Below are 24,077 nucleotides of genomic sequence, written 5' to 3' on the forward strand. Positions count from 1 at the left end.
ATGAATCATGTAACCATGGAAAAATATTCTAAATCAATGAATTAAATAAAAAATTTCTAACAACAACAAAAAACAAAAACAAACAAACCAAAAAAACAAAACTCTTTTTCCAACTCCTCTGTAACCCAGCCACTTTAGCCTGGGATCAGGCAATATTTCATCTCCCATTTTCCAGCTTTCAACTCTATCCTTTTGCACTGGCTTTCTATTTCTCATGCATGGGAAGTTCAGACTCTTCACCTTCACCTCTTGGTTTCCTTGACTTCATTCAAGACTCAAATCCTAACTTCTGAAGGATGTCTTTCCTGATTTCCTTAGCAGCTGGCGCCTCCCTCTTTCAGAATGCCTTCTGTCTGCTCTGCATATATGATCTATATCCCTAGTTAGCCACATACTACCTCTCCCATTAGAATGTGAGCTCCCTGAGGGTAGGGACTGTTTTTTGTATGTCCTCAGTGCCTCACACAGTGCCCCTCTGGCACAGAGTAAGAGCTTAATACAGACTTGTTGACTGATTTGTGAATGAGAAATCAAAGAGGAAAACCATAGTCTCTGCCTTCAGAGTGGTTATATTCTGTGGGAGGAAAAAGATAAGTTAATATAAATTATATACAGAGACTGGGACAGGAACAAATGACCTAGGAATAGGGAAGCAAGATGGTAAATGAAACATGTCAACATGGAAATAACACTATCAATTGGTTGACTTGTAAGCTCTCAGTGATCAGCCCCAGCTTTCATACCATGCTCCCTCAGCAGAGAAACCAAATTACCTGTCATTACAAAATTAAAGTGGAGCTATTGCCTTGCCAAGGTCAAATCTTGAATAAATAGACCGACTTTCTATCAAGAAAGGAAAACCTGCTTGTAACTTTTCAAACTGACCAGTAGATGCCCTTCTAGTTCCATGTCCTTGTGGAAATCAACTAGCCTTTTGTGGTGAAGAAGATCCCTTGGAGAATTCTGGTTAAGCTCTTTGTGACAGAATCATAGAGCTGGCTGGAAACTTAGGGATCATCTAGGGCACCCACTTCATTTTTACTGATGATGAAAGAGTCCCACAGAAGCAAAAAGTCTCCCCAAGATCCCACAGCCAGCTAGTGGTAGAAGCAACTAGAATGCAGGCCTCCAGACGTGCATGACAGGAAAGGTCCTGGAATACATTGGGAGATTTTCTCACTCTTACGCTCTATAATTCCCACAGAGAAAACCTGGAAAAGATGCCTAGGTGATACCCTTATATTTAGGGTATATATTTTTGAGAAGGAGCACCTTCACTTACAAGCATACAGTTAACAATATTGCCTGAAGAAAGCTGGATTAAAAGGAAGAAAACTAAATTTATATTCTCAAATAAGCCACCTATTAGTCACAAAGAAAAAGACATAAGTCCTTACTGTAAGTGCTTTAAAGATGGGGAAATTATCTAGTCAAGGGTCTCTTCTAAACAAATCCTGTCATGTTCTTTCACTTGGAAGGGATGGGAAAGGACATTTAAAAATTCTTCCTCTTTCCAACTTATAATCATTTTTCATGGTCTCTACACTCTGCAAAACTGTTAGCCAATCAGAAGATGAATTTCTTTTTTTTTATTGTGTGCATGCCACCCCTCTACACAAAATTAGAGCAAAAGTCCTTTAGAATTCTTTCTTTTCATTGGCTGCCCCAATGCTCCCCTGTGAAGAATTCCTCTCTTCTTGAGTAACTTTTGGTGCTCAACCCCATCTGCCACACCATGTACAACTTAGGGAGCCTACCCTTTATATTCCAAAGTTACTTGAATGGAATGGGAGTGTGTGTGAAAATATCTTAGCACTCACTTTGTACATATATTACATAGGCATATATCAATGTAGCTAGATAGTACAGTGGATAGGGTGCAGTCAGAAATACCTGGATTAAAATCTGTCTTCAGATATTCACCTCCTAGGTGACTCTGGGCAAATCATTTAACCTATGTTTGCCTCAGTTTCCTCATCTTTAAATGGAGATAATAATAGCACTTACTTCCCAGAGTGGTTATAAGAATAAAATGAGATAATAGGGGCTGCTAGGTGGCTCAGTGGATTGACAGCCAGGTCTAGAGATGGGAGGTCCTGGGTTCAAATTTGACCTTAGACACTTCCTAGCTGTGTGATCTTGGATAAGTCACTTAACCCCCTTTGCCTATCTTTATAGTCCTTGGAACACATTACTGATTCTAAGAGCAAAGGCAAAGGTTTAAAAAAAAAAGAATATTTCTGAAGCATTTTGTGAATTTTGTAGTGTTATATAAATGGTAGCTATTTGTTATTATTGTTTCTAATTATTATTATGATTATCATTTATATAGCCACAATGCCACATGTCCATGGACCAGATGAAGAGGAAAATTAGGTCTATCTTAGTTTTCAAAACAGTTTTGACTTGTAATTATTTGCCTGTCATCAAAATCCTATTCTGTTACTATGGCCAAGTAATTAAGAGTTACTTTTTGCATTGTTCTATGCTTATCAACCTTGAGATTATGCTTACTATACATGTGTTTCCTTATTGTGTCTGTGTGAATGGGAGATCTGAATGCAGTCATTTTTGTCATGCTGTTTCATTATATCTCAGAGATCACCATTTTTGACTCAATCATGTCCTGAAAAGAAGTTTAGGAGAACTCCTAAATTCTCCTAAGCCCACAATTCAGATATGAGGTAGAATCTGATCTCAGAGCCTTTTCATTATAGCTGCTGGGGTTACTAGTAATGAGATCAGTGTCTTTTGGCCTTCATGCGTATTCTTTCCTACACTAGGTTGCCAAAGTACAGTTGGGGCTCCCATGCTTGGGTCTTGCCATAGAATTCAGTGAGGGATTTGCTTTTCCCTTTATTCAGCTATTGAAACCAAGCTCCCTTCCAAAAGACAATATTTTCTTTCTCTTTACATTTACTCTCTAGTCTCCTTTTGCTATCCAATACTGCTACAACATACAACCAGAACTGACTCTTCTTACAATCACTAGCTCCTTTCCATGCATGTTCCATTGGTTGCTACTGCCATATTAGTCTCTCAGTTTCCAAATTAACCAATGCCAGTTTTGAGGCTATTTCCTCTAGCCACAATTCCTGACCTGAGGCTTAATTCCTCCAGGGAATTGTCAATATTTACTCCCCCCTTTGGCCTTTTGGCATCAGTATTCTCCCTTTTTTTGCCTCTCCACCTCCCAATAACTGGATTTCCTCAGCTGTTTAGATTTAGATATTTAGTCATAGTATTAGAGAATCTTTGAGTTGGAAGGAACTTGAAGAGTCACTTAGCCCAACCTGTACCCAGGAAGAAATTGTTTCTACATTGATCCTAATAAATTGTCATTTAATCTTGCACTTCTCATTGATGTTGAACTCACAACTGCTCAAAGCAACTAATCCAATTTTTTAAAAAATTTTATTTAGTCAATTTAGAACATTATTCCTTGGTTACAAGAATCATAGTCTATTCCTTCCTCCTCTTCCCCCACCCTTCCTGTAGCCAACTTGCAATTCCACTGGGTATTACATGTGTCCTTGATCAGAACCTATTTCCATGTTGTTGATGTTTGCACTAGGATGTTCATTTAGTGTCTATATCCCCAATTGTATCCCCCTCGACCCATGTAATCAAGCAGTTGTTTTTCTTCTGTGTTTCTGCTCCCGCAGTTTTTCCTCTAAATGTGGATAGTGTTCTTTCTCATAGATCCCCCTGGGTTGTTCCAGATCACTGCATTGCCACTAATGGAGAAGTCCATTACATTTGATTGTGCCACAGTGTATCTGTCTCTGTGTACAGTGTTCTCCTGGTTCTGCCACTTTCACTCTGCATCAATTCCTGGAGATCATTCCAGTTCCCATGGAATTCTTCCAGATTATTATTCCTTTGAGCACAATAATATTCCATCAGCAACATATACCACAATTTGTTCAGTCATTCCCCAATTGAAGGGCATCTATCTCCTCATTTTCTAATTTTTGGCCACCACAAAGAGTTCAGCTATGAATATTCTTGTACAAGTCTTTTTCCTTATTATCTCTTTGGGGCACAAACCCAGCAGTGCTATGACTGGATCAAAGGGCAGACAGTCTTTTAGCACCCTTTGGGCATAGTTCCAAATTGCCCTCCACCAGCAATGCATTAATCTCCTGACTTTGCCACATCCCCTCCAGCATTCATTACTTTCCATAGCTGTCATGTTAGCCAATCTGCTAGGTGTGAGGTGGTACCTCTGAGTTGTTTTGATTAGCATTTCTCTGATTATAAGAGATTTAGAACACTTTTTCATGTGCTTATTAATAGTTTTGATTTCTTTATCTGAAAATTGCCTATTCATGTCCCTTGCCCATTTATCAATTGGAGAATGGCTTGATTTTTTGTACAATTGATTTAGCTCTTTATAAATTTGAGTAATTAAACCTTTGTCAGAGGTTTTTGTTATGAAGATTGTTTCCCAATTTGTTACTTCCCTTCTAATTTTGCTTGCATTGGTTTTGTTTGTACAAAAACTTTTGAATTTTATGTAATCAAAATTATTGATTTTATATTTTGTGATGTTTTCTAACTCTTGCTTGGTTTTAAAAATCTTTCCTTTCCCAAAGATCTGACATGTATACTATTCTGTGTTCACCTAATTTACTTATAGTTTCCTTCTTTATGTTCAAGTCATTCACCCATTCTGAGTTTATCTTGGTGTAGGGTGTGAGATGTTGATCCAAACCTAATTTCTCCCACAGTGTCTTCCAGTTTTCCCAGCAGTTTTTATCAAATAGTGGATTTTGGTCCCAAAAGCTGGGATTTCAGGGCTTATCATAAACTGTCTTGCTGGGGTCACTTACCCCAAGTCTATTCTACTGATTCTCCTTTCTATCTCTTAGCCAGTACCATATTGTTTTGATGACCACTGCTTTATAGTATAGTTTAAAATCTGATACTGCTAGGCCACCTTCCTTTCCATTACCCCCACCCCCCATTATTTACCTGGATATCCTTGATCTTTTGTTCTTCCAATCATCTCATTTTTGAATGGTAGAGATTGTTTGAAAACAGTGCCTGATGTTAAACTAAAATTTCTCTCTTTTAGGGTCTACTCATCACTTCTTATTCTGCCCTCTGACACCAAGCCCAAACAAGTCAATTTCACTCTTTGACAGTTATTTTTTTGTTGTTGTTGTTGAATTATTTCAGTTGGTTTCAACTCTGCCACTCCAATTGGAATTTTATTGAAAAAGATATTGGAGTGGTTGGCCATTTCCTTCTACAGCTCATTTTATAGATGGGGAAACTGGGGCAAATAGGATTAAATGACTTTCTTAGGGTCACAAAGCTCAGGTCAGATTTCATCTCCCCTTCCTGACTCTAGGCCAGGCATTCTATCCACTGGCCACCTAGAACCTGACAATATTTCAATCACTTGAAGACAATAATAATCTTAGCTCCCACAAGTTTAATTATCATCTCTTAATGTCTCCTAGAGCTATATATCTAAATACAGTTTCTTCTCTGAGCTCCTGGACTGTAACTTTAACTGCCCAAATCATCCCTTTTCTGAACTTCCCTATTTCTGTTGTGGATACCATTGTCCCTTTTTGTTCCACGTTCACAATCTGAAAATTGTTCTGGACTCCTCACTATCCCTCCTCTCATACATCCACATATAAGTTATTAAATCTTGTTTCCACCTCTAAGCACCTCATTCATCTGTCCCCTTTTTGCTTTCTTAAAAAATATTCCTTTTTAATGAATTTAACAAACAACAACCAACATGAATATTTACATAAAAAAGAATTGAAAGAAGATTGCCTATGAGCCATAAATCTCTATTACAAATAGCTGATTTTTAATTTATATGTTAAATTTAATAACTCCAGCTTGCCTCTCCTCTTTTGAACTTTCAACTCTTGTTCTGTTGATTTTAAAAATATTTTATTGTTATTTTTTTTTGTATTCCTATCACTTCCCCCTGTCCCCATAAGTCTTTGTTACAACAATAAAGGTCTTTCTTGCCAAAAAATGAGTATAATCAAACAAAACAAGTTCACACATTGGTCAGGACTGAATGCCTTCTTTTTTAATAGATAGATAATAGATAATCTATTAAAAGCTGCTGACATTGCTCTAGGTTAGACCCTCATGACTTCTCTCCTCTTAGTCTCTTAATTGGTCTCCCTACTTTAAGTGTCTTCTTACTTGAATCCATACCTACCAAAGTGAACTTCCTAAAGTATATATCTGACTGTTATACGCTTACTCAATAAACTTCATTGGCTCCCTATTGACTTTAGTATCAAATAGAAGCTCTTCTATTTGTTTCTCAATGCCCTTGAAAGTCTGGCTTAATCCTACTTTTCCATCCCTGTTAAATATTGATTCCCTTCCAGCATTCTGTGGTCTAGTCATACTAGTCTACTTGCTGTTCCCCTCACACAAAACACTCCAATTTCCACCTCTATGGCTTGTACTGACTTTCCTCCATTCCTGGAATGTACTGCCTCTCCTATTTTTTGCCTCTAAGAATTCCTTGTGTCTTCCCAAACTCAGATCAAGAGCCAACTTCGGGGTATCTGGAGGGTACAGTGGATAAAGCTTTGGCTGTGGAGTTAGGATGACCCAAGTTAAAATCCAGCTTCAGACTGTTATTAGTTGTGTGACTCTAGGCAAATCATTTAACTTCTGCTTGCCTCAGTTTCCTCATATGTAAAATGGGGATAATAATAGCACCTATATCCCATGGTTGTTGGGAGGATCAAATGAGAAAATACTAGTAAAGTACCTGGAGCATAGAAAGTGCTATTATGGTTGTTATTATTTTTAACATCTTGTAAGGGTTAAAAATGGCTTGACTAAATTTATGAGTTAAAAAGAATTATTGTGGTCACTGTTTATAAAAATTAAAAATTAAATTATGAATATGTTAGTAGCTTTAGTAGCTTTATTAGGATATGGTAGAGATAGTAAAGAGGAAAATGTAGGAAGGAGGTAGAAAATATTGCCTAGCTAAATACCCTATAATTGCTGATCCAAAAAAATCTAGCTCATCTCCCACAAAAGCTCTCTCAGGTCCCAATCTCCAATCAGGAGTCACTATAGTCTCTTCAGCAAGAGTCTTACTAGTACAGAATCAATCTCCAATGCAGAAGACACCAACACAGAAGCCCTCCCTCAGGAAAAGCCACTAGTGTAACAGAAGTAGAAGAATTCACAGAATGCTCTTGGCCGGCTTTTATATATATATATATTTTCTCATGTCTCTTCCCATCTATCTGGTTCCTTCCTCCTTTCACTGTGGGCTGTTCTATCACATCTCAGGAACCAATCAAAGTCTCTCAATTTGCCTAGGACTGCACAGGGGTCAGTGTATGTGGGATCCACCTCCAGTCCTCTGGGGGTGTGAACTCTTATCAAAAGGATTCATTAGTTCCTGAGTGATTAAATTAAAAGAGTGGAGCACTCCAAGTGCTTAAATTAAGATTAAAAAAAATTCCCTTTCAATCTATACATGAAGACTTTTCTGTTCTTCCCAGAAATTAGTATCTTTCTCAACCCTCATCATTAACTTTTACTCATGTTGTGTGTGTATACATATATATATATATATATATATATATATACATATGTCTATATATAGACACACAAATATACATACATATAAAGATATAGGTCATATGCTTATCAGATCATAATTAGCATTAAGGTGAGTGGGATTGCTAACATGTTATATAACAAGAGTCAGGATTCAAGAAGCATTGAGATGAATCTAATAAAGTAAAATAAAGAAAAAATGTAAAGTTTTATGCTTGGGCATAAAAATTAGGGTTACAAATGTAAAATGTGGGAAACAATAAGAGAGAAGCATTTATATACAAACACATTACACACAAATATTTATATATGCATAGGCAATTAAGTGGCACAATGCCAGGCCTAGAGTTATGAAAACCTGAGTTTGAATCCAGCCTCAGACATTTACTAGTTGTATAACCCTGTGTAAGTCACTTAACACTATTTCCATCAGTTTCCTCATCTATAAAATGAACTAAAGAAGGAAATGGCAAACCACTCCAGCATCTTTGCCAAGAAAATCTCAGAGTCATCAAGAATTATATACAACTGAAAAATGACTGAATAAGAATGCACATAGAAACATGCACACACAAATGCATACACGTTTAGAATTGTATATACACATGTGTATATATGTTACACACACATATACAGCTAGGTGATGCAGTAGATAGAGAGTCAGATTTGGACTCAATAAGATTTGTCTACCTTAGTTCAAATCTGGCCTCAGACACTAGCTGTGTGACCCTGGGCAAGTCATTTAACACTGCTTGCCTCAGTTTCTTCATCTATAAATGAGATGGAGGAAATGGTAAACTATTGCAGTATCTTTTTCAAGAAAGTCTTTATTGGGACCATGAAGAATCATACACAACTGAAAAGACTAAATAATAACTTGTTTATGTGTGTGTACGTATATGTACATGTACATTTAGAAGGATGTTTAGGGATCATCTGGTTCAATCCTTTCTCTTTGTAGATGAAGCACTCACAGAGACTTACAGAATCAGGACCCGAACTTGGGTCACCGGAGTCCAGAGGCATAGCTTCCAGGTATTAGGAGGTGACAATCCCTCTCTACTTTGTCCTTGTCAGACTTCATCTCTGATATCAGGTTCAGTTTGGGGATCCACAGTTGAAGAGGGATGTTGCTAACTTGGAGAGTGTCCAGAGAGAACAACCAGGGTTGTAATGGACTTCAAGATCATATCATGTGAAGACTGGAAGAAATTCAGATGTTTAGAATGGAAAAGAAGAGACCCAGCAGGCACATTTTAGCTGGTTTCATGTATATGGAGGGCTGCCCTATGGAAACCAGATTATTTAGTCTCCTCAGAGAGAAGAAGCAAGAGTAGCAGGTAAAAGTTACAAGTTGACTCATTTAGATTTTTGTGAGGATGGGGTGCGGGTTTGGGGAGTGATACTTTTTATGTCAATGGTTGTAATCATTGTATGCTTTTTCTGGTTCTGCTTACTGCACTTTGACTCAATTCATATAATCTTTCAAGCATGTTAAAATTCCTCACATTCTTCCTTTCTAATTGCATTGTAATATGCCACCATATTTGTATACTGTAATTTGGTTAGCCATTCCCCAATAGATGGGAATCTACTTCTTAATAACCTTAAGAAACTGAAAAGTCTGCTTAAATTGGTACAATGCTGAGAAAGGCCCTGTTAAATCCCATCATGTCAAAGGATTTATTTCTAAAAATCTAATGGCATTTCTCTGTATTGACAAAAATAATCATCTTCCCAATTCTGAGCTTGACTCCTTATTGAAGGTGACTGTTTTGGCCCCAACTAGGAGACCTTTTCACCAACTGTGGAGGAGGAAGGCCTGGTTCATTCTGAGCTCATTATGTGGGCTCTCATAAACTTTGGTTTATAGGAAGGAATTATTGGCCTAGAATAATACTCTCAAATTGCTTGGGGATAAAACTTCTAACTGGGAAGACATTTCAGTAAGGAGTAGATATGGAAGGATGACAGATGGCTACCAGTAATGAAGGGAAATAAGGACAAGTCTTAATGGGGATATATGTTACACAAAGAGCAGGCTAAGTCAGAACCCAGTTTGATTTGGAGTAGCCAAATCCAAGGTAAAAGGAAACTTTAAATAAAATTAGGGAGACTGTTCCTGGATCAGGAAGCAAGATGGAGGGACTGTTAGCAATTTTACTGATTTAATCTCCTCTCCCCTTTGCAGCTCTCCCCTTTCATTATTCTCTGTGCTTCCCTATTGGCCCTTATCTAGGGGCCCCTATGCCCAGCAGGGCCCCTACCTAGGATCAGAGGTGTGAAAGAGGCAGGAGAGCCAATTGAATCAAACCATCTCCTTTTACAGATGTGGAAACTAGGGCAGAGAGGTTTAGTAATTTATTCAGGGTACCACGGCTAGTTTATAAGATGGGGTATATTCCAGGTGTTTCTGACTCTCAGTCAGGAACCGTCATCATTATGATATTGTCATGCTTTATTTCAGGAGATGCAGAAAAAGATGGATGACAATTCTGTCACCTCACATCCAGTCTAATCTGTGCATCAGCTGAGCCTGCTCTTGGCTCTTGGTCATGAGGAAGGTTACTTGTGCTACCAAGCTCACTTGGCAACCTAAAGGGGATTATTTTATACTCAGCTCATAAGAGTGGCTGTGAAGAAAGCCCTTCCCAGACCTTAAAGCATTATGCTAATTGTGAGTTATCACTATGCTGTTACTAATGCCCAGGCTCCCAGGGATGCTTAGAGGAGGACTAGCTCTCTGAAAGGTCATTGGAAAGCCACACAATCTCTTGTCAGGTTCTCTTGGGTAAATAGAAAGTGGCCACACAATTTCAGAATTTTCTCAGGATCTAGCCATTGTTTATATTGTTTGGAAATCAGTCATTTACCAGGATCACTGCACAATGTATTTGTCCTGCCAGCAGAAAGCCTGGGTTTTTCTGTCTTTCTCAGCAGGCAGCCTCAAATGGCCCACAATTGTCCACTTTATTCTGAGCTGTCTGCTCTTGCTCTATAAACATGCTGAGTAGAGAGTCAGCTAGAGGAGAAAAAAAATAGATATAATGCTCTACTGGGTTAAAATGGAGAAATGACTTCTTGTCACTCTGGTCAGAGATGGGGAGAGTTCATTATTGTAAGAGGATAGTGGATTTCAGTACAAATTGAGGGATTTTATAAACAAAGGCACCCCTTTGGGAGTAGCAGAGGAATGTCTTGACAGCACATTTCTGGTGATTGCCATCAAATGGGTTTCACAACTGGAGTTCATGGCTACAATTACAGTCACAAGTTCAGATAATATTTCAGTGGGAAAAGTACAGAATTTAGAGTCAGGGAGCATAGGTTCAAATCCTATTTCTGCTTCCTCTGTGACCTTGGCCAAGTCATTCAACTTGGGATTCAATTTACTCTCTATCAAATAAGGGGGATGGGGTTTGGACTAGATGACATCTAAAGTATCTTCCAACTCTAAATATGTTATAATAATTTCATGATAAGTAATAATTCAGCAGTAGTGGAACATGCTTAAAACATTAAATGATTTTCTACTTTTCTTTAGGATGAGTGAAATGGTCTTGGGCATGAATTTATATACCTGTCTGCTTTTCCTTTTCCTACATTGCTTCTCAATCCCCATGCTTCTAAAGTAATAAATGACATTTATAGCATTTGAAGAGAGACTTAAAATGTCCATATATATATGGAAATGTATTTGACAGAGATTATAGTTCTTTCCTCAAACCTTATTTATATATATGTATAGTATATATAATATAATATATATTTCCTTGATCCTAATTAGGAATTAGGATTATAAATATTTGGACAGCAAATATTTTGAATTTTTGATAGGACAAAGGGCGGTGAATGATTTTTAAGGAGGGAGATTTAAGCTTAGTAAAACAAAGAGATTTCTTATACTGGTCATTATTACAAAGGAAAACCTAATGACAAATTAAAACTCCAATGCTCTAGACCAATGTCACAAAGGTATACTTGGGACATATTGCTCTCTCAATATAAGAAATAGCTAAGCTCTAGGGTCTGAATGACCATCCATCAGGGGCATTATGATTGGGATCAAAGAAAGAGGATTTCTGTCCTGAATGAGAGCTTGGCCTAAATGACCTTTAGGGTCTTTTCTAACTCAGAGATCCTATGAAGTAACTCTAAATATTCAATGATGAATTCCATTAGGAGTTTTCTGTTATGCTACACTGTTCTTTGACCTCTAGAAACTCAGAAGATTGCTCTAATTCTTCAGTGGCATAGAGAAGATTCTGAGTCAAAATCAGATTTAATCTCCCAAGCAGTTCACTCTAGGCAATACAGAACTACTTTCTTTTACAGAATTGGGAATGAAACTTTCTGCCTCTAGTCTATTCCCTCTCTATTCCATCCATCACACCACTGCCTGAGAATTCTTCTCCCTATACCACAGTTCACATCACTCGTGTACTTAAAACCTTTCAGTGGCTCCCCATTGCATACTGAATAAGGTACAAGCTTTTTATTGTCAACTTCTGCTTTAATGTCCCCCCAAACACATGGATACAGGACTGCTGACTGCCAAAATGTCCTATAGGTGTATTTGTGGTCTTTGGGCAAAGGTAGTGGGAAGGGTGATTCACAAAGTAAGTTTCCATTGCAGCTTTATTTGCAACTCAGCATCTGGCCTGCTGGAGAGTCATTGCAGAACCCAACTCACACATAAGCTCTGTTCATTATTGCAGGCCTTATATAACATCAGACACTCCCCCCTAACCAAATACAGATGCCCCCCCATCCTGCCCTCCATTACCTTCTTCCCTTGTTTCAGATAGCTTCATCTGGATGCCAACTTTGATCTAGGGTCAAATTCCTTTTCTAAAACATCTGCATCCAGCTAATCAGTGAATATTATCTATTTGTATGATTCTTGAGATAAGATTTTCCTATAAAGAGATAGGAAAAATAAACAGCATATGCCACTTGTTTATCTGAGTGTTCAACTTAGAGTCAGAAAGACCTGGGATCAAATTCTGCCTCTGACACTTAATAGCTGTGCAACATTAATTTTTCTCCTATTTGTTCAGTCTCTCCTTTTTGATTTTCTTTGCTGGTTCTTCATCCATGTCTTATTTGGTAGTCAGGGTGTCCTTCAAGGTTCTTTTTGTTCTATATTTTTTCAGCTGATGATCTCATCAGCTTTTATGGGTTCAATGATCATTTCCAAACATGATTCCTGCTCATATCTCTATATCTAGACCTAGTTTCTCTCATGCGCTATTCACACATGACTAAATGCCTTTTGGACATTTCAACTTGAATGTCCCATTGTCCTATCAAACTTAACATGTCCAAAAGAGAACTAATTTTATTTCCCTCTCAAATTCTCCTTTCTTTCAACCTTCTTTATTGCTATCAAGGACACCATTATCTTTCCAATCACTAAAGTCTATTTCTTTTGACATCTAGGGAGGGACATCCTATCAACAAGAGTCTATTTATGGTGGGTCAAAGATAGGAGGCCAAAGAAAAAAAAAGCAAAAATATTTATTAGTATGCTGAAGAATCTGCTCTCATTAACGGTAATACCAATCTGTACCTTAGGTACAGATTGGGTTTTTATAACTTTTCAGCTTTCCAGGTCCATTTCCATTACACAGACAGCAGCAGCAATATACAGCACATTAGGAAAGAAAAGAAAAGAAAAGCCTTTCACAGGAGAGGGAAGGTTAGAGAAAGAGGGATCAGTCAAGGGAGAGAAGGGAAGTATTTAAGAGTACAGGCAGGATTCATGATTAGAATAAGAAAACATTCCCATTTCAAGGGCAGGAGACAAGGTGGAAAAGACCAAAAAAATATTTTTTTTTAATTGTGAAAATATCAGAATCTCTTATCCAAGGTCAGCAAGTAGTTGTTAGAAGAATGGAGGAGACCATCTGCTTTGCCATGACCTTGCATAGGGAGTTGGGGACTTTCTAGTATTAGGCTACCAGGTGGTTAGAGGACTTGTGCATTATTAATCCATCAAAATATTGTGAAGTGATCATGGTTCCGATTCCCCATCACATACTTAACCTTAGTATCATTCTTGCCTCTGTATTTTCTCTCACCTCCTAGCTGATCTGCACATCACTTTCTTTCCAATCACAGAGATGCCCACCCAGTTAAGACCCTCAACACCTCTTGCCTATACTATTGCAGTAGTTTTCTAACCAGTCTCCTTGCCCTAAATATCTTTCCACTCCAATCTGAGCACCACTTACCTGTTGAAGTGCACTCTGGGTTTCAGCTCACCTCTGACACTTAGCTTCCCTACCTTCCTTCAAAATTCAGCTCAAATCTATCCTTCTGTAGGAGCTGTCCCCTTAATGCTCATGCCTTCCACCTCTGAGATGAACTTCCATCTACTATGCATATTCACCTAAGTTGTTTATTTATTTACTCCTTTAAGATGTGAACTCCTTGAGAGCAGGAGCTGTTTTTGCCTTTGTTTCTATTTCCAGAACTTACACAGTTCCTGGCATATAGTAGATGCTTAAAAATGCTTGCTGATTCATTATTGATTGATAGCTGTTTAATAAATGCTAGTTTGAACTCTGAGGCTTAGTTTCCTCATCTGCAAAATAGGGATAAGGATACCTCGATTATATATTTCTCAGTGGAGCACATACCAGGCCTAGAGTCAATAAGACTTATCTATATGAGTTTTTATATTCTGACTTCAAATCTGACTTCAGACACTTACTAGCTGTCTGACTCTGATTATCACTTAACTCTGTTTGCCTCAGTTTCTTAATTTGCAAAAAATGCTTTGGAGAAAGAAAGTGCAAACCACTCCAGTATCTTTGTGAGGAAAACCCCAAGTGGGGTTATAAAGAGTCAGACACAACTGAACACCAACAAAACATTTCATAGGATTCTTTTTTTGAGGATCAAATAAGATAAGATTTGCCAAATGCTTTATAAATTTGAAACATTATAAAAATGCCTATTGTTATGTTTTGTTAATAGCAGTATCATGTGTTCATTCAGATCTCCCCATCACTCCATTACACATCCATTGTGGCTTGAGAATTTATTCCACCTAATCCTTCCATCTTTATATACCTTGGAGTTTGTCATCCTAATCCTGCTTTAATGATAAAACAAATAAAAACCCCAAATCCTATACAGTTAAGAAATTCTTTCCCTAGTCTAACACTTTGCCTGGTATTCTATTCCTAAACTACAATTACAGACTTGTATTGTTTCCCTTCATTACAATGGAGCCAAACCAACATATTCTTCAATCTCCATTCTCATACTTCCCTGTCTCATATCAGGACCTTTACTCAGGTTGTCTGCCATATCCAGAATATACTCCTCTGCATTTCTCCCTATTGTAGTCTTTTCCTTCCTTGAAGGTACAACTTAGGTACTACCTACTCCCTACATGTTTCCTATATTCCCTTGACCCTTTGTTTCCAGCTGAAAATTTTATCTTTCTTTGGTTCCTCATAACATTTAGATTAAGTCTCTCAAATCTATTTTTTCATATCCTCTTTTGTCCGGTAGTTATTTGTATTTTCATATTTCTCCACTCCTCGAAGCTGCTTGAGAACCAGGTGGGGACCATATCAATAACCTGTCATAAAACCTCGTCAACAATGTGTGCTTGGTAAGTGTTTGTAAATTGAATTCCAACTCAGTTGTATCCTGGAGGTAAGCAGGAAATGTTTATGTCTCCTCAGCCATAGATGGGAGATAAATCAATTTTAGGAGAGGTGGGATTCAGTATGTGCGTGTAGACAAAACACCAGGCCTTATTGTACACATTGCAATCCATTTGGAAGATTCCATACCGAATTGATTAATCCTTCTCAGATAAAAGGGTACAAGTTTCAGAACCCTAGTTCAAACTGTTTACTACCTATATAACTATCAGTAAATTACTTTATTTCTCTGGGCCTCTTTCAGTTTTCTCATCTGTAAAATGGAAGAATTGGATTAGAGGGTCTCTAAAATCTTTTCCATGTCCAAAGCTGTGATTTTATGATCATTTTCCTTCTTTCTCTAAGGTTCTTCTTCAGAATCACCTTTTAGGAAGTCTTTGTAGAGCTCCCTTGGGGAAGAAATGTGGGTTTCATTAGAAAATTAAGAACCAGTTTTACCTGCATCAGATCTAAGCTGTCTCCTGAATTCTCCAGTAGGTTTCAGAAAATAGTATGCCTGAGTTCAGTCAGGTCAGTCAATAAATATTTATTAAGGGTCTGTGCCAGGCACTATGCTAAACACTGAGGATACAAATATTAAAAAAAAAAAAGACAGTTCCTGCCCTCAAGGAGATTACAAGATAATAGATATTATGTATTCTGATAGGGGATAAGTAGTATCTACTGTGAACCAGAGATTAAAGTTCTAAACTAAGCTCTGTCACTGTGCAGGTATGTGATCTTCAGTTAGTTCCTTTCTCTTATCTTCATGTTCTTCATATATAAAATGTGGGAATTTCAGAGATCCCTAGACTTTAGAGCAAGAGTTCGTAACCTGAGGTCCATGGGTAGATTTTAATGAATCAATGAACTTGGATAGCAGAAAATTGCATCTTTATTTTCATGAATCTTTAACTGAAATTTAGCATTTACTCAAATTATGAGTAGTTAAGTATACAGTGGATAGAATGCCAGGCCTGGTGCCAGGAGGACCTGGGTTCAAATCTTGCTTCATATGCTTCCTAGCCTTGCGAACCTGGACAAATCACTTAAACCTGTTTGCTTAGCTCTTGTCCTTCTGTTTTAGAGTTGTTACTAAGACAAAAAGTAAGGGTTTTAAAAAACAAAACAAAACAAACCTCCCCAGTATTTTAAGAAGTGGCCCATAGGACTAGACTACTACTAAAAAGATGTATGACAAAAAAATTAAGAACCCTTTCTTTAGGGGATTCTTGAAGAGAGATGAGGTATAGCTGGGAGGTAACAAGATATTACAATTTATGTTCCTCCATGAAATTACACTTGAAGTCTAATGTATCATTGCTGTACAAATGATAATTAAAAACTATTTTTGTCCTATTCTCAAATACTTTTTTAAGGGATTTCTGAGACATAAACATTGTATAAATTGACAAAAATTGTGATTTCAGCTAGATTCTTCTATATTTGTCATAGGTTCTAAGGTACTTTCATGTACAGAGGACTAATTTGGTTATTGAATTTAGGAAGATGGTAGAAACATAAAGCTCAACTCAATTTAAAAGATTATTTTAATCATCAAATGAGGAAATTTTGACTTAGGTCAGTGAAATGCTATTTTCAGATCATACAGCTAATTGCTGGCAGAGCTGGGACTAGAACCCAGGTCTTCTAAATTCCAGATCAATGCTTTGACTTTCTCCAGGCTACCCACCCATTCTCCTGCTCCCAAACTGAGAGGTTAGTCACACTTTTTTCTTGCCTGACTTTTTTTTCAGGCCTCATTTTTTTTTAACCAAACCCACAAGCCTATTCATTTCAGACGTTTTCCTTAACAGTTTCTGGATGAGTTATTTTAAAGTCATAGCTATTAAAACTAAGATTACTCACCCCTTTTCTGTGACGAAAACCAGGGTATGTTTTTAGCTGTGATTTCATCCTTGTGGAGAGCAGGAGGTGGGGCAGCAGAGTGCCATGGTGAGAGAATTGCCCTTTAAATACATTTTTGGGAGTCACTGACTTATGGCAGGATTAAAGGACAATCTACCTAGAAACTTCTGACCACAAGCTCATAACTCACTAAAATATATTAATTTCACACTAAATTGGTGAAATCATCTTTGGAAGTATGCAAGTACTAGGCTTTTTGACTGTGACTTTAGAATAAAGTTGGATTTTAACTCTGAGTCATTGAGCATTATTTGGTCTTACAAATGATCTAGGCCATCTCTTCTAAACTCTTATATAATATAATTATTTCTTCAGCAACAGGATCAGATGATCAGATAACTCCTTGTTTAAGTTTTTATAGCTTATCAACTTAGGAAATAGCCTCTTTCTTTGTTGGACAATTATTGTTAGAAGATTATTTTTCATGTTGAATGGATGTATCTCCCTGTAACCTCTAGCCAGACACTCATAACCCTCTATGGCCACAGTCAACCTGTTCCGTCTTCTAACAGTCCTTCAAAACACTTAATTTGTTCAAAATATGCAATTGAGAATACCCTCTAATTATTTTTTTTGAGTGATTCTAACTATTGGTACAGTCTTGAGACCCCCTTACTCTCCCAGTCTTCCTTCTGGAAGAGCTTCAATTTGTTAATATCTCTCCCAAAATGTTTTGGTGAGAAGTGAAGACCAAACTTCAAATACAGAATATATCACTCTTCCTTTTTCTTAGAAAATCAATCACAATAAGCACATGAAAAAGTGTTCTAAATCTCTTAAAGTTAGAGATATGCAAATCAAAACAACTCTGAGGTACCACCTCACACCTAGCAGATTGGCTAACATGACAACAAAGGAAAATAATGAATGCTGGAGGGGATGTGGCAAACTTGGAACATTAATTCATTGCTGGTGGAGTTGTGAATTGATCCAACCATTCTGGAAGGCAATTTGGAACTATGCCCAAAGGGCGATAAAAGTCTGTCTGCCCTTTGATCCAGCCATAGCACTGCTGGGTTTGTACCCCAAAGAGATCATAGGGAAAAGATACAAAAGTATTTATAGCTGCACTCTTTGTGGTGGCAAAAAATTTGAAATTGTCTTTCTCTCCTTTGGGTCTCTAAGAGAGCAGGGTATAAGACAACTTGCACCTAAAACAAGTAAGATGAGACAGTCTGGCACAGTGAAATGAAGACTGGATTGACCTGGATCTTTCAATTAACAACATGATGAATTTAAGCAAGTCACATAAAAACCTTTCCAGGACTCACCAGCCTTATCTTTTATCTTAATTTTTGATGGAGTAGAGGGTGGCAAGATAAATATGTCTATGGCATGTAGCCTTGTGAGGGAAGGACCAAATAGGAACATAAAAGTGAATTACTGGGCAGCCAGAAGACCCTAAAAACCTGCAAAAGTTGGGTGAAAAAGGGAGACCTTACCATTTTGAGGAAAGCTTCACTCAAGCCCTGCTTCACTTTCAGAACCTGACATGACTCATTTTTGTTGACTACCTGTAGTAGGATAGGTTTGAGGGGAATTTAGATAGAAAGGTAGATAGAGTAACTCCAACTTTGTTGGAGACTGAAGAGATGCTTGCGGATCAGAGGGTTTGGGGCTATTTGGTAAGATTTATTAGCTTAGGGATTAATATATTCTTTTTCCATTTATTTTATTTCTTTATTCCCTTTCTTTAGTTTTTTTATAATAATAAATATATTTTTATAGATTCCTGCCTAAGCCAGAATTCTTAAGATTGCTACAAGAAGCCATCTTGTTTCAACAGTCATAACATACAACCTATCCATCAGGACAAACTATAGTGATACCAAACTATACAAATTATCTAATAAGGGGTAGTAACTCTATACAACATGCCCCACAATGGGAGGAAACTTGGAATGCTGTCTCTCCTTGTTTTTGCCTATCTGCTTCCTTGCCTTCCTTCTAGACTCTGCTCAAATTCTATCTTTTGAAAGAGGTTTTGCCCAGTGCTTTCCCTTTGAGATGACCTTCTATTGACATTGCATGTACCAGGTATGTACAGTTATTTACATGTGCTTCCCTTGACTCCCCCTTCCTTAATGTGTGAGCTCCTTGAGGGAAGGGACTGTCTCTCGCCCTTTTTGTATCCTCTACTGCTTAGTATGGTGCTTGGCATGTAGTGGGCCCTTTCTAAATGCTTGTTGTTTGACTGAGGAAGCAGATTCCAGGATCCAGTTTGCCAGTGCAGGGGCTAAAGCTGTCCTTATACAAGATGTAATTGGTAAAGAGAAAGGCTAGTTACTGTTTCTGGCAATGTGTCATTTCTCTAGGATTTATTTCCCAGAGGAATGCTTTATCAATCTGCTTCTTAGTTCTCTCTGTACATACGTGGCAATTTATGTGTACCTCTTGGCTACTTAATTCTGCCTTCCATTTCCCTGATGGCAGAGGCTGAATGGATTAGGATCTCAGTAGAGAGGTAAGCATCACTCACTTACCTTCCTGGGGAAATCTCCTGACAGCCAGCAATAAGCATGGTGTTTCTAGGAGCAGGAACAGCTTTTGTAGAGGCAAATAAGGTGAAAGCTGAGAATGGATGGACCAAAGCTGAGAGAAGACTGTATCCAGAGGGGCTGGGGGAGCCTCTGAGTTCTGCAGTGGATAAATAATGGAAAAGAGAGGAGACTAAAGAGCAGAGGGCCAAAAGCAGAACTGAAAGTTATATTTGTAAATATTTTTCCAGGTACCAAGATTCCTTGAAAATGCCCTCCAGCTATATACTAATGAACTTAGTTCTCAGTTCATTGTAACATGAGTGCACTCATAAAGCCTTTTGTTGCTCCCCCCATTTTTGGAGGGGATGGGTCAGTAGAGAGACCTCCATGTGTGGAAACTCCATCCACTAAAGTAGATTTCCTGCTCCTCTGATTAGTTATATGATTTAATAAAACATCACTTATTTAGTTCTTAGTCCATATCATAAGAATACTGGTTGAAGGGTTGCCCCAGGTATTGAACCTGGCAAAAAGGATATAAATACAAGACAATCCTTGCCTGTAAGGAACTTACATAATAATAGAATATGACAACATATATAAGTAAAATGAAAGGAGTTTTGGTCTGCATTGGAGCTGGTCAAAGGGACGCTAAACAGGATAGTTGATTGCCATGCCCTTTCCAAAAGTAATGGAAATCTTATTTTTTAATTATTTTTCATTTTAAAAAATTTATTTTTTCTAATCACAGGGAAAAACAATTTTTATCATTAAAAAATTAAAACCTTTATTTGCCATCTTGGAATCAATATTGTGCATTGGTGCTAAGGCAAAAGAGCAGTAAGGACTAGGAAATGGGGTTAAGTGACTTGCTCAGGGTCACACAGCTAGGAAGTGTCTGAGGCTAGATTTGAACCTAGGACTTCCCATCTCTAGGCTTGGCTCTCAATCTACTGAGCTACCCAGCTGCCCCAGTTATAATTATTTTTGTTTTTGAATAAATTCAATCCCCACCTCCATCTCCTTTTCTTGAGAAGGCAGGCCATTTGATTTACATTATACATGTGCAGTCATGAAAAACCTATCTCCCCATTACTTTGTACTTATTTGGTGCATTGTATCTATTTCTTTCGCACATTTTTATCTGTGTACATGAATTATTATGTATTTTCTTTGAATTTCCTAGTACCTAGCACTGTTCTAAGCGTATAATAGACATTAATAAATGCTTATTGATTAACTGATTGATTTTACAGACAGCAACACTAAAATTTTGGGGAGTAAAAATGGCTGGTTCTTTGCACTAGGAAATATATTTTTGCTGTTCTGCCAAGAACAGAATGGAAAGGAGAGAGAGTAGATGTCGGGTGACCCATTAAGAGGCTCTTAAAATGGTCCAGATGAAAGGAGATAAGAACCAGAGATAGGGTGGTGGTTTTGTGGGGGTACAGATTGCAGCTGATGTGAGTAATATTATGAAAGGACCATTGATAGGATTTGGCAGATGATTGAATATGAGCAGCTTTTAGTGGGAGGTTGTTCAGTCATTTTTCTGTCATGTCCAACTCTTTGTGACCTCATTTGGACTTTTCTTGGCAGAAGCACTCAAGTGGTTTGCCCTTTCTTCCTGTAGCTCATTTGTTAGATGAGACAACTTAGGTAAACAGTTAAGTGACTTGCCCAAGGTCACACAGTTACCAAGTGTCTGAAGACAGATTTGAATTCAGGAAGACAAAATCATCCTGACTCCAGAGCCAATGCTCTATCCATTCTGCCTGCTAGTTGTCCCCTTTGTGAGAGGAGAAAGGTAAAAAGTAAATTCAAAGTTTAAGTCTGGGGGATGGCGAAACTATAAATAGAAAGAGAGAAGTTGTAATAATAAAGTTGGAAATCAGGGGACAGCTAGGTGGAGCAATTGATAGAGTGCTGAGTTTGAAGTCAGGAAGATTCATCTTCCTGAGTTCAAATCTAGTCTCAGACACATACGAGTTGCATAAGCCTGGGTAAGCCAGGTAACCTTGTTTGCCTCAGTTTCCTCAGCTGTCAAATGAGCTGGAGCAGATGGCAAACCACTCCAGTATCTTTGTTAAGAAAACTGCAAATGGGTTCACAAAGAGTCAGACATGACTGAAAAATGACATAATATCATCACTTGGGGTGGGTGATGATACATTTAAATTTGCATATATTTTACATATTTAGTCTGTTTCTAAGGAATGTATGAAAATTCAGTGATGAAAGACTAGCTTAGGGGAGAGATTTAGAATATATGGAACACATACATGCAAACATATGCATATGTGTACATGTGCATATACACACATATACACATATATGATATCCCAAAATTCTTAGAAGTTTAAAGCTGCACTAAGACTTTTGGGACAATACAAATTTGTAACTATTTAGGAATTATTTGCATGGAGGCAACAATTAAGTCCATGAGCAGATATCAGGTAAGCTCTGTGGAGAATGAGTAGAGAGAAGATGAGGACAGACTTTGGGGAGTAATTCTCCCATTTAGGAGATGGTAAAAGGAAAAATGATACAGTGAAGAAGAAGGAGTGGTCATAAAATTAGGCAAATGTCAAAGAAGTCAATGGAAGGGAGAATATAATAGCTAGCATTTATATAGTGCTTTAAAGTTTCCTAAAGTGCTTTATATATGTAATCACATTTGATTAGGCCTTATAACAGTTACAGGCAATATTACTATTTCTTGTTTTCAGATGAGGCAACTGACACTATGAAAAGTTAATGACACTCAGAGTTAATAAGTTTCTGAGGATGAATTTGAACTCAGGGCTTCCAGACTCCGAGTTCCACACTCTATCCACTGTGCCATGTAGTTGCATCACAGAGTATCTAGAAATGGTTAATTGTCAAATGCTGCAGAGAGAAGAGGAAAATGAGCACCAATAAAAAGTCATTGGATTTCATTGTTAAGAGATTCTTGGTGACTTTGGGGACAACAGCGTCAGAATGGTAAGATTGCACATTGCAAGAGGTTGAGGAATAAATGAGTTTTTAGGAATTGGAAACTGGAACTAACAAAGGTGGGAAATGTAAATGATGTAGAGAGAAAGGCTTGAAGTGAACACAGCAGCACAGATAATAATGGGATTTTTTTTAAACCCTTTTCTTCCATCTTAGAATCAATATTGTGTATTGGTTCAAGGCAGAAGAGTGGTAAGAGTGAGGCAATTGGGGTTAAGTGACTTGCCTAGGGTCACACAGCTAAGAAGTGTCTGAGGCCATATTTGAACCCAGGACCTCCCATTTCCAGGATTAACTTTCTATTCGCTGACACACCTAGCTGCCCCTCAATACCATGTTGCAAAAGATCTCAGAGGCCTGCCTTCTAGAGTGACCCTTTCATTTTATAGATGAGAAGACTGAGGCTCAGGGAAGTTATGACTTGCCAAGGCTCATAAAACTAGTAAATATTGGAGGTGAGGTTTGAACTTAGGAACTCTCATTAGAGCCAGTTATTCCCCCCGCCCCTTATCCATAATACCTCCATAGAGGGTTGAAGAAAGTTTTTTTTTTTTTCAGAAATAAGACCTGACCATTATCATTGTTCTTAGCTTCTTCTTCTTCTTCTTTTTTTTTTGCAAATGATACATAAACTAAAAATAACTCTAACAGTGTCAATCAAAGCTGATTTTTCTCAGAGGACTTGGAAAGATCTATTGGCATTTTCATGCCATAACATATGTGTAGAACGAAGGTGAATAAACGTAAAAGTCAGTTGAAAGAAGGCAAGTCAGCTGCTTCTTCCTTCCTTTCTCTGTCTTCCCTGTAGATTTCTTGTAAATTCTGTTGGGTTAGGAGAAAATACATTGCCTTTATTGTGTATTCATTTTGATGCTTTTGGATGATGGAGCTTAGCTCTCTTGCCTAATTGAAATGTTTTTCCACCAAAGGGAAAACCAATTCTCTTTTGAGAAAGACTTTCCACCAATCTCCCCACCTAGTGCAAATTATATAATGTTCTGAATAGACAATGAAGCTCTCTGAGTAACAGAGTATATAGGTTGCATATATGAACCGAGTTTCAAATAAAGTCAAATAAAAGGTATTTAACAAATATGTCAGGCTTTTTCCTAATACAGAGATCTCATTTATAGTTTAGAACACCCTCTGTCTCTGTCTCTCTCTGTCTCTGTCTGTCTGTCTCTCTCTATGTCTCTGTTTCTATTTTTCAATAGTGGTAGGCGAATTCAGAATAAAAACTGGTTAATAGTGAAAGGTAAACGCTCTGCCTGGGACATGTTGAGTCTGAGATGACCTTGGGCTATGTGATTGAATATGTCTGTCGAAGAGTAAATGGGTAACGTAGGACTAGAGTTTAGGAGAGAGATGAGGACTGAAAATATACATATGGAAATCATCTGCATAGATGGGAGTTAAAGTTATTATTAAG

Source organism: Monodelphis domestica, chromosome 1 (assembly GCF_027887165.1).
Source record: "Monodelphis domestica isolate mMonDom1 chromosome 1, mMonDom1.pri, whole genome shotgun sequence".
NCBI lineage: Eukaryota > Metazoa > Chordata > Mammalia > Didelphimorphia > Didelphidae > Monodelphis > Monodelphis domestica.